Here is a 10,299-nt window from a genome sequence, read left to right as displayed (position 1 = left end):
ATATCTTAAAAGCACATAATTTTACCGTTATTTTGGTACGCACAACGACCCAGCAACTAATTTGTTTAACGTACTTTACTCTTGTCGTAAAGCCAGCACCGCCACACTCTTTATGCGTTTTTTTAATATTAAACAAGGAGCACCAAATTCCGGATATGGATATCTTAAAAGCACAAAATTAGCACAAAATTTTGGTATATCGATTTTTTTGTTTACGCTATTCTATACGTGTTTTTCAGGTATGGGGGTGCTAGCTTAACGTGAAGCCAGCACCCCCACTTTTGCTATTAATTTCCTGCGGATGGGTAGGAGCACAAAATTCGAAACTAGAGCAACAAATTAGCACAAAATTAGCACTTAATTATGCCGTAGACTAAAGTTATTTTTTTAGTGGTGGGGGTGCTAGCTTCACACGGGTCTTCTCGCCGATGTGTGGCAGCTGTCTTCTAACGAAGATCGATACGGCCGGAATCGTGACGGGCGAGAGTAGTCCGAGGCGATGCCACTTGAATCCCGATGTTCGTGTAGCTCGGCGATAATGAGGCCGAACCTCGAGGGCCAGGACACGGTCAAGCGCGAGCAACGGCACGCGACGCCCCGTTCAACGACGGCGTATTCCCCGGCCGCGTTGCGTACTCGCGAGGAAAACACGCGCGGACACCGCGGAGCGATTCCGCGAACCAACTGCCGCGGGGCACTCGTCGCGCCAATGAAAACACAAAGGGACGAGGACCGAACAAACGCTCGCCCCAGCGTTCACCGTCGACGTTTTGGTAGAACAGAGTGCACGTATTCTCGGGATTAAACCATTTTTACGCCTGTGGACGACCGTGGCGCGGGAGCGGGAAATAAAATGTGCACATGTGAGAGGATAAACGCGATTATACAGCTATGCGTGGAGTATCTTTTCGCGCTTTCCGGTAAATAGCAACAATCTTATATTTTCCCTTTTAAGAGAGCTCGCTCGGGACAGCTGACTTGAAACGCTTACTTATGCACGCTGTTATATTTGACGCCGAAGGAAGTGGCTATATGCGAAAGCGTTATTTCAACAGTTCCATTTTCATTAATGTATCGATTCCTGAGGCTAATAAAAGGGGGGAGAATAGGATTGCACGGAAGAAAGTTGGAGGTGTATCGGTTTCAAAATATAAAAAAAGACCTACTCTCGCGTGATCCCGAAAGTGTGTTAGCTCCAATTTCACGAAAAGTGGAGCGGCACCACCATTGAAGTAACGCTTTCGTCTACTTTTCTTACATTTTCCTGCAATCTTTATACTTGAATCGCGGTAATCTTCATTGCCGAATTGATACTTGGACAAGTAATTCAGGGATAATGCAAAGAATTGGGTATTGCAGAACGTGTAACCGCAATTACTGCAACATAAGAAGAACACTTGCCGCGAGAATACATTATAAATTTCTCCCTTCCGCGAGATACATACACAGTAAAACATCGTGTGTTCAAACGTTACAAGTTTCTCGTGTTACCAAGATTTGGTTATTATTTTCGTAACACTTTTATGTGTTCACGTTAACGTAATAACTTGACACTTTATGTATTTAAAATTCTATATTCCTTCGAGTTCTTTTAACACAATTATTTCAGAAAATCAACTAAAACACCGACATTTCTTAAAGATTATTCAAAATATTCTAATTTGTAGCCATTCGTGCAGTTTACTTATCCTGCCCGGTTTTATTACATCACACTTAAGGTTAAAAGAGCAAACATAAATGTGATGTACAGTTTACAATTTGTCAAAAAGTAGCCCACGCGATAAATGTTATTTTAACTTGAAACGGAGAGCGGGCTGTTGACTGCGTAGCATTTGGATAAAGAAAAATATGCGCGAATATGAAAAGGGCGAGAATAATGGAGGGAATTGTTATATGAAATATTGTTAGAATACCTTGGCGCTTCCTACGCCACTAATTGTAAGTCACAGACGTAAAGATGGCAGGCATAAAACGGTCGCTGAAGCTGACAGTATTCATGGAACTGCGAAAGAGCTCCGGCGGCATTAACTGCTTTAAATTAGTTCGCAGCGGATTACTTGAGAGCCACCGAAATGTTATTAGTTTGCCGGCAGCACAATGAGATTGCATGCACAATCGCGCGCCACTACTAGGTGCGTTACGTATACGATTTTCATGACGACTAAGGACGCTGGTAGGTTCGCCCAGTGAACCGAATCTACAGACCCGCGAAGCTCCGGTAAACGGGAACGTTTCCCCGCAAATTTCGAATTAAATCAGATATACGATTTCTGCTCCAATTATGCCGCGCGATATTGTTTTGACAGCGGCGCTAATCAATAATGCAGCCGGCGAAATCATTAATTGGAGCAACGATTAAAAATGTCAAATATATTAAATTCACCTATTTTGACGCTACTCGTTATGCTGGCGGCTCTACAAATTTTATTAACTTGAGAGCATTTTTGTAATATTTCAATTTGAAATTAGTACAGGAAAGTCCCCTATTATGAGATAGGCTTCTAATGTGAGATAGTGCAGTTTCTGCTAAATTAATAGGCATCCTCTGTTGGTCCCATCGTGAATTTATTGCCCCTGGTGCGAAGTCTGTTTAGTGAAAAATTGATTGTTGGTTCGTATAATCGTTGCGAAAAAAGGTTTGTGATTGAATTTGGACGTTAAAGACCTGTTGTCTCGTACACGGTGAGAATTTTCTCTTAAAATTTATCCTGAAAATCACGTAAACGTGGGACAACGTGGCATTTCAAAAAACTCTGATAATAATTCTTCAAAATGCCACGTTGTCCCACGATTACATGATTTTCAGGATAAATTTGAAAAGAAAATTGTCTCCGCGTATTAGAATCCTGTCTCATAATAGAGGACCTTCCTCTAACAATTGTTGTGCTCGCGTTGTCAAATAATACAGTACATAAACAAAGAAATTCTTGCAAAATTTGTCGTATCTTTGCCATCGTGAAACGAAAAGAGGAATTTAAAGGAGAACGTACCGACGAGATCGTCGACGAGATCTTCGATCGTCTCGAAGGGCGTGTTCCGTTTATGCCAGCATAATAGATCGCATGTCGCGCGACAGACGAGACAAAAGGGTGACACAAATCGGTCCTTTTCCAAGTTTTCGAAGCAAAAGCTCGGAGAGCAAGGAACATACGAGCGCGATAAGTCCGCTCTCCTCGACGCTGAGATAAAGCACGGGGAGCCTCGAACTGCCAAACTTCCGACCTCGCGGAAACTTTAAACATCGTCATTCGGCCGAACCCGAACTTCTAAAGCTACAGAGCACAAGCCCGGATTCTGTTCGTCACGCGCGAACTGCCGGCCGCGGTTAATACCGCGCGGAGTGGAAACGGGTACACGGCGAGCGTGGCGTTGCACAACAGGGTGCACTCCTCTTCATCGACCGATCCCTCGAAACTAAGTAACGCCGAAAGTTCGAGTCGAGTTAGAGTCCTGCGGTGGGAAAAAGTGGAGCCTCCGGTGCAAAACACTCTCGCGAAATTTCATCATCAGTAACGGGATCCCCCGCGAAGATAAAAAAAAAGGCCGTCAAGGTAATCTTGTAAAAAATTTTACACGGCGGGCGAAACGAGGTCGTTAAAAAAATATCTATATAGGGCGAAGTAGTATTGTTCGAAATAATAGGAAGAAACGCGTTCGCGAGCGTAGAATTATTTCTCCATTTCTGGAATTCTTATCGCACATGCGAGGACGAAAAGTCACCGAGAGGTTCAGAGAGAAAATTTGATTAAAAAACTGGATAAAAGATGTACAATTTATACTTTGAACGAGCGTTTTATCACGTAAAAAATTTTTGTTAACGGAACATCGGTAAGAAGTCTGGAGAATTACTTGGAAATATATAAAATAATGGCACTCTGACTTGTAAAAATTTCACAAAGGTCTCAGTTCGTTCGTCAGTCGAAGGCTTATAAATACGACGTGATCTTGTAGTGCATTAATAAATTTTTTCCAAGACGGTTAAAGATATTTTAAAGATTTAAGACGAAACATAAAGATGAATTTGCTTGAATCAAACGTTAACGTCACCGTCACGGGCTGCCACGAACATAAATAATTCACTCAACTGTATTTGCTATGGATTTTTATTTTAAGTATTGATCGGAATATCCAGATTATTAAGACAACAATCTGGTGTTTTTCATTTATTAATACCGATGTTGTTTTAACAATTTTATTTCAATTACACTGAACTTTTTGATACAACCTCATTCTTTTTTCCGTGTAGATGAAAATAGACAAATTGGAGCAAATATACTTTGATACACTCCTCCCCCTCTCTACCGAAATTTCCTTATCTACCAGCCAATGTAGGTGAGAAATCGGAGTTACCTTTTGTCTTATCAATTATTATCACTAACGCGCATTCTTTCGTTATCAGCGTTACTCGCGCGTTTTCATACCAGATCGACGAGTTTTATGCGTCGACCAGCCGTCGTATCGTGAGTCGGCAGTGATTTTAACATCGTGTCGCGTCTTCACCTACGCCTGTCGAATATTTCGCGTCAGGTACGATAAAAATTTTACACATCTACGTAACCCTGTCATCGGGTGTCTGTCGCGATCGCTTTGCCCGATAAGAAGAGCGTAACATTGATGTTATGTATCAGCGTGTAACGTCCCTTCGCCGGAACGAGGCAGTGCTCGGCTCGTCTTTTACATTTAATCTTTGCGAGACGAGTTTGATAATTAAGAAATGTCGTATGACAACTTTGTCGCCAAAGTTAACTTGGGGTAATCACGCTGATGCTGATTAAACCTACGAAATTGCTCCGAACGTGCCATCATCGCGTCATCGTGCGATATTTGCATAATCCTCCCTTCTCCAATCGTAATTACGTACTGGTATTCCCCGGGGTTCGCAAACAGTATTTAATTAACTAGAGCAACATCGATTTGCAGCGCTATTGCGTTGCATGAAATGTCAAAAATGTACCTACAATTATTTTGTACAAATGGAAAGTATTGAATTTCACAAACTTTTTCGCACACGTATCAAAATTAGAAAGATCTTTTCACTTTTATGAAATGCTGATGTAAAAGTATCTACCAGAATTTTCGAAATCGGGTGCGTTGGTCGAAAGCCGTCTAGATTATACAACGTACGTTTCTCTCTCTGTGTGTGTGTGTGTATAAATAGAGAAATTCTTCGTACGTAAAATGCAAATTCAGTAAACGTTTAAGCGGTTCTAGCTTGAAACTCAAAGATTAAATCCCTCGCATTTATGGAACTTGATTGTCGTGATTTTCTCGTTTCGAGAACATTTCGTAAATTCCCAAGTAGATAAACGCCGGTGTGAAGACTGTTATGACTATTACAGATGCTACGTTAACTTGATTTCTTCCTCTGTTTTCTATCTTTGAAACGTTATCTGTCTTTCCAAATGCAGCTTGGAGTCGTCACTGTTTAAGTCTTTATTAGATTAAGATTATGAAGCTACTACTTTTACAATCCTTCACGGAACGAGAAAAATTTCCTCAACGCGTCAGAGTGTATTTTACATTATGAAGACGTAAATCTTCAGAAAAGTAATAGATTCCATAGAAAAAAAAAACTACTGAAGCACTTGTCAAGTGTATCGAATTTTCAGTACTCAAGCTTTCCATGATTTCTTCGCCAGTTATGTAATTCCTTTACTTAATTATTTTGTACATCTTTATTTTCGTTAACAGTACTTTCGTTAATTTTATTTCAATAATATAAAACTCGAGAACTTTGCATTTGTCGTCCATCTTTATCGTTTTCTTAGTCCGACAAGCACAGTTGCTTACGTGCATAAATATGGTAAGCTGCCATTTTTTTTCCGAGACCTGCGAACGATGTTTAATTACCCAGAACGTGATGACGGTCGCCTTGACCTTACGACAATAAATCCGCGGCAGACGCGGGTTAATTGGCATACAAATGGATTTTCCGACACAGCATATCAGTCCGCACGAGTGCACAGCCGCTGTAACTGCTACCGCTCGCGCTTGCGTTTGCGATCGGCAAGCACGTGCTCGGCATAATGCGAATTAGTGCGCGATTCCGCGCGCGGCTATTCCGGCTATTTCCGCCCGCGATCTCCCGCCGTCCCGAACAATCTCGAATTGTTTTTCGCCGGCGGTGTCAGTCGATAGGAAAGCAACGGTAATTGCACGACGATGAATCGAGCATTTCAGTTCCGCTAGCGCGTAACGCTCTCTCGGAACTAATTATGGAGTAATTATAATTCCAGTCTCGTATTATATCGCGTTCTGTATGTCCACGTCGTCCTGCGGATTCTCTTTTCCTCTCTCTCTCTCTCTTCCCGACAATGGCAGCATTGAATATTTCAGCGCGCAAAACCGCGCTCGATTTATCCGCAAATAAACGTAGTTACGAAAGTACGATAATACCACGGATATATAAATTATCCTTGACCTTATGGAGAATGCATTTCAGTTTAAAACCCATTGCGAATCCCTTTTTACAAAATTTAGCGACGTGGTGACAGATAACGATGACAAATTACGAAAGAGTGAGAGGGAGGGAGCCTTAAAAAGGCCTCATAATTATTGTACTTTTGTTTTAATGATTCTTGGGTTAATTTAGAGAGTCACAACTTTTCTATAATGAAGATTCAATAGAAAGTCATTTGTTACGACTTTCCAACTTTCGGCATAAATATCTTGGTGATTATATAAGCCTCAAATTAAATTTTCTGCCAAGCAACAAAGTAACAAATAAACTCCGTTAAAATTAACTCAAAAATAAGATCTCGCTAAAGCATTCGTAATATCCACCTCTGCTCTTGCGGTTCGATTTATCGAAGGAATTTATTTCCTAATTTCCGACGTTAAACTACTTGCCCGTGAAACATATTGAAACGAATGTAAATATAATATAAGTTGTAATATTTTTAATAGCTTTAATATTCTTGCCAATATTTGATGCTCAACTGTGCAAACGTTTTTTTTTTTTAAATTGCTATACCTGCGCAAATTTTAAGCGCGCATACGAGAAGCACGTATGATTGCACTTTGTCGGCAGAAAGGTCTCGACGCAATAAATTTCGGATCAGCGACCGGCTCCTTTACGATGCCAATAATTGTCCTGGGGTCGACCTGCTCGATTCCTATCAATTTCCCACATTTACCCACCTCCGGATTTATTCGCGACCGAAAGCCGCATAGGCGGAAGAGTTCGGAATAATTGCTAACGTTGACGACACGATCTCTGGTAAAGTCAATCAAATAGCACGGCGTGCTGATTTTAGAACCAATCCACCGATTAAATACCGCTGTCATAGCCGATCGATTATAAATTAACGGTGCCCGTCCTCTCGGTTCGCAAACGCCTCTCCTCGATTTCAATGAACTTTGAACTTCTGAACTTTGTCGAAATTTCTCACTTCCCAAAGTGACGCAGGTCTTTTTCGCAAAGCGCAAGTCTTTCTCTTGTATAAAGTTGATTTTTCTATCTCGGGCAAAAAGCAATGCCACTCGCAGCCTGCATTTCACATCGAAACGAAAAGAATCTCTTTCGCCACTTGACGTGTATATCTTTTACTCCTGAACGCTATTGTAAACGCGCGCATTACAAACGCGTCACGCACTGGTAAGATGGCAATTACCGGCGCAACGGTAATTTCACGTGCACGGTAGAGAAGTTTTTTTTTTTTTACACATCGGCTCGCATGCGAGATAATGTACGGCCGAGGACCACGTATTAAGCTAAATAAACGTACCTTTAGACGCCTTTCACTTAAGGCACTCTCTTTATAAAGTAAGCTCCGAAAGAGCAGTATCTCTCTCTTAAATGGGTGCGAAGATTAGAGCTTCTCTTCGAGAGTTACATCTTTCGTTACGGCTGATTCTCGACTTCTTTCTGTTTCCCTCGATTACACCGTAAAACGGCGATTTTATCGGTTAACTTAACAGCAACGACGACGACGACGACAACGACATTATCTGAAATAGGATGTGTATACACGTAGAGCGAAACTGTTATGAATAATCCAAAGAAGACACGCCGTGCACGAATAAGACGATAAAATAAAAGATTCGGATTTTATGGCGGTAAAACTAGGGAGGGATTATGTCATTCGTAGACTGAAGAAATATTTTCCAACGGTATTATTCTGTTTTAAAGTAGACCATTTTCTGAAAAGACATTTGCAACAGAACGCGGATTCTTCGTTAGTTTACAAAGAGCAAATAAAGAAGAGAGAGAGAAATTCGGATATCATTTTTAATCTATTCTAAGTTACTAAAATGTGAACATCTTCCTTAGAAAATATTTAAAGTTATTAGAAAGCAATTTAATCGCACGCGTCGTCCCTTCTTTGCGCCGACAATGTAGTCGAGTTAGTTTTAACAATTGTATCTAGCGGATGTTGCATATCTATGAACTAGTAGATTAACGGTTGATCGTCCCGATTGCCGTAGAATCGCTAACGTAATACTTTCCTGCGAGAAATCAAGTACAAGCATGCGAAGTATGACTCCCAGGCATTTCCTCCTCATGTGTGTTAATGACCGACTCTTTCTTTGAGTCATTACAACCTTCCGCTTGCGAGATCCGTGAACGGCAGGAAGTGCATTCCGACTACAATATTTTGAATTAAAACCAAAGTTTCGTGCAAATGGTGTAGGTGTCGGATATTTTAATACGCGTTTCTCATGAGTAAACAACGACAGTTTGCTCAAACGCTCGACTTTGGTTAAAATTTCCAAATTAAATTAATTTTTTCAATATCCCCTTCTCGGAAATGGATCGTTCGAAAAGTGTTCCGAAAGTTTTGCATCTTTATGAAATGACATTTGCAATGTACATACGCGCGCGATGAATTCACTGACGCAATTTCGCTTTCGTCGGAACAAATCGCAATTCACGCGCCCGCGATTCGCCAATGAATTCATCGGACTTGCACAGTACCGGTGCTCTCATTCTTCCATAGCGATCGCTGTTGTTTCTTTTGCGTCGAAAATTAAAACTTTCCGCTTGTAGACACAACAGCCACGATACGAGCCTAGCGTTTCGATTCTGCTCCGTTCGTTGGATTCGTGGAGGCGCACGATGCACGTGCATGCATGCCGGCCGCATTAATAATACGGTTATGCAATAAGCCTCGTGCACCTTGGTTATTAGTGACTCGGACCTCGGGTATGCAGCTACGAAACGTGCTCTATAGACATAACACTAAGCTCCCTGTGAACGCGAATGCGACTTGCGCTCTGTAACCGTTGCGGAAACTGAGACAGAATTTGTGTTATTACATTTCTGTCAGGACGCGATCGGATCGAGAAGCAAAATATGCAAAATTTATGCAGATTATCTTATTTTCACCAGATCGATAATTTCCAATCTGAATCTTTCCCTTATCAAAAATATCAAGAGAGATGTCATCATTTCTTGCGATAGAAAATTTCCAATACACGTTACACGTTATCATAATTATAAAATTTTATAAGGGTAAAATTTCTAATTAGAATGATACAAAGAAGAAAATTTTGCTTGCGTTCCCGGAGCTTTATTTACGAAAAAAACCCTTGTTAATTTGAAAACTGTTATTTCAATAAAATATTAATATTTAATATGTTTATAATAAAAATGGATTTTAGTTGCAACGAATTTACTTTACTACACGATTCTTAGATATACACGATATATACGCGAGATTAAATGAATTTTTGTATATTTTAGTTGGACGTATTGTGTTATTCTATAAAATCATAGGGCACTAACAAATGCCCAAATCGGTCACGGCTAGATATACGCAAACTCTTCATTCTGCGCAAAGCCATATGAATTGCAAACATGTTCAGATGCAGATATTCTGTGAGAGACGTTATCGCTGTAAAACATCGCTCGGTCGAAACTCAAACGCGCGAATAGAAATTTTATTCTAGCGCACACAGTGAAATATTCCGCTACTTTACGTTAAAACCTGATTCGCTTTCCTGATTTACTTAATTGCTTTATTCAAAGGTCGTAGGGGTTAAGAGAGTGTAAAATAAATCATGGCTACACAAACGCTCTGTGGGTCGAATATATTCTAATAATATACGACACACCCTATGACGATCTACGCCAGGAGTTGCGCGCGAATTGGGTTGCAATATTATTTTTGAAAATGCATTGCTCCCTAAAAGAGAACAAATATTGAACATTCTCATACAAACGTACGCGCGCGACAGTTGAAAATAAAGTCAAACATCCAGCCGAAGCTGTGGATGCAATTTCGCGATGCGTCGCGTTACAAAAAGAGAGAAACCCTATTTCCCGAAATGGCTAACGATCGGTATCACTCCAACAAT

General features: G+C 40.7%; 1 protein-coding gene across 2 annotated transcripts in view; it reads left to right on the top strand.

Annotated features, from left to right (window-relative positions):
* Positions 1 to 10,299, top strand: part of LOC105568445 — a 117,642-nt gene that overhangs the window by 66,111 nt on the left and 41,232 nt on the right. The gene's annotated exons all lie outside the window — the stretch shown is intronic.

The sequence above is a fragment of the Vollenhovia emeryi genome, unplaced genomic scaffold, assembly GCF_000949405.1.
Source record: "Vollenhovia emeryi isolate VEMERY1.0 unplaced genomic scaffold, V.emery_V1.0 DF939129.1, whole genome shotgun sequence".
Classification (NCBI taxonomy): domain Eukaryota; kingdom Metazoa; phylum Arthropoda; class Insecta; order Hymenoptera; family Formicidae; genus Vollenhovia; species Vollenhovia emeryi.
Note: the sequence above shows the minus strand (reverse complement) of the source record. Positions and strands in the feature narration are given on the sequence as shown.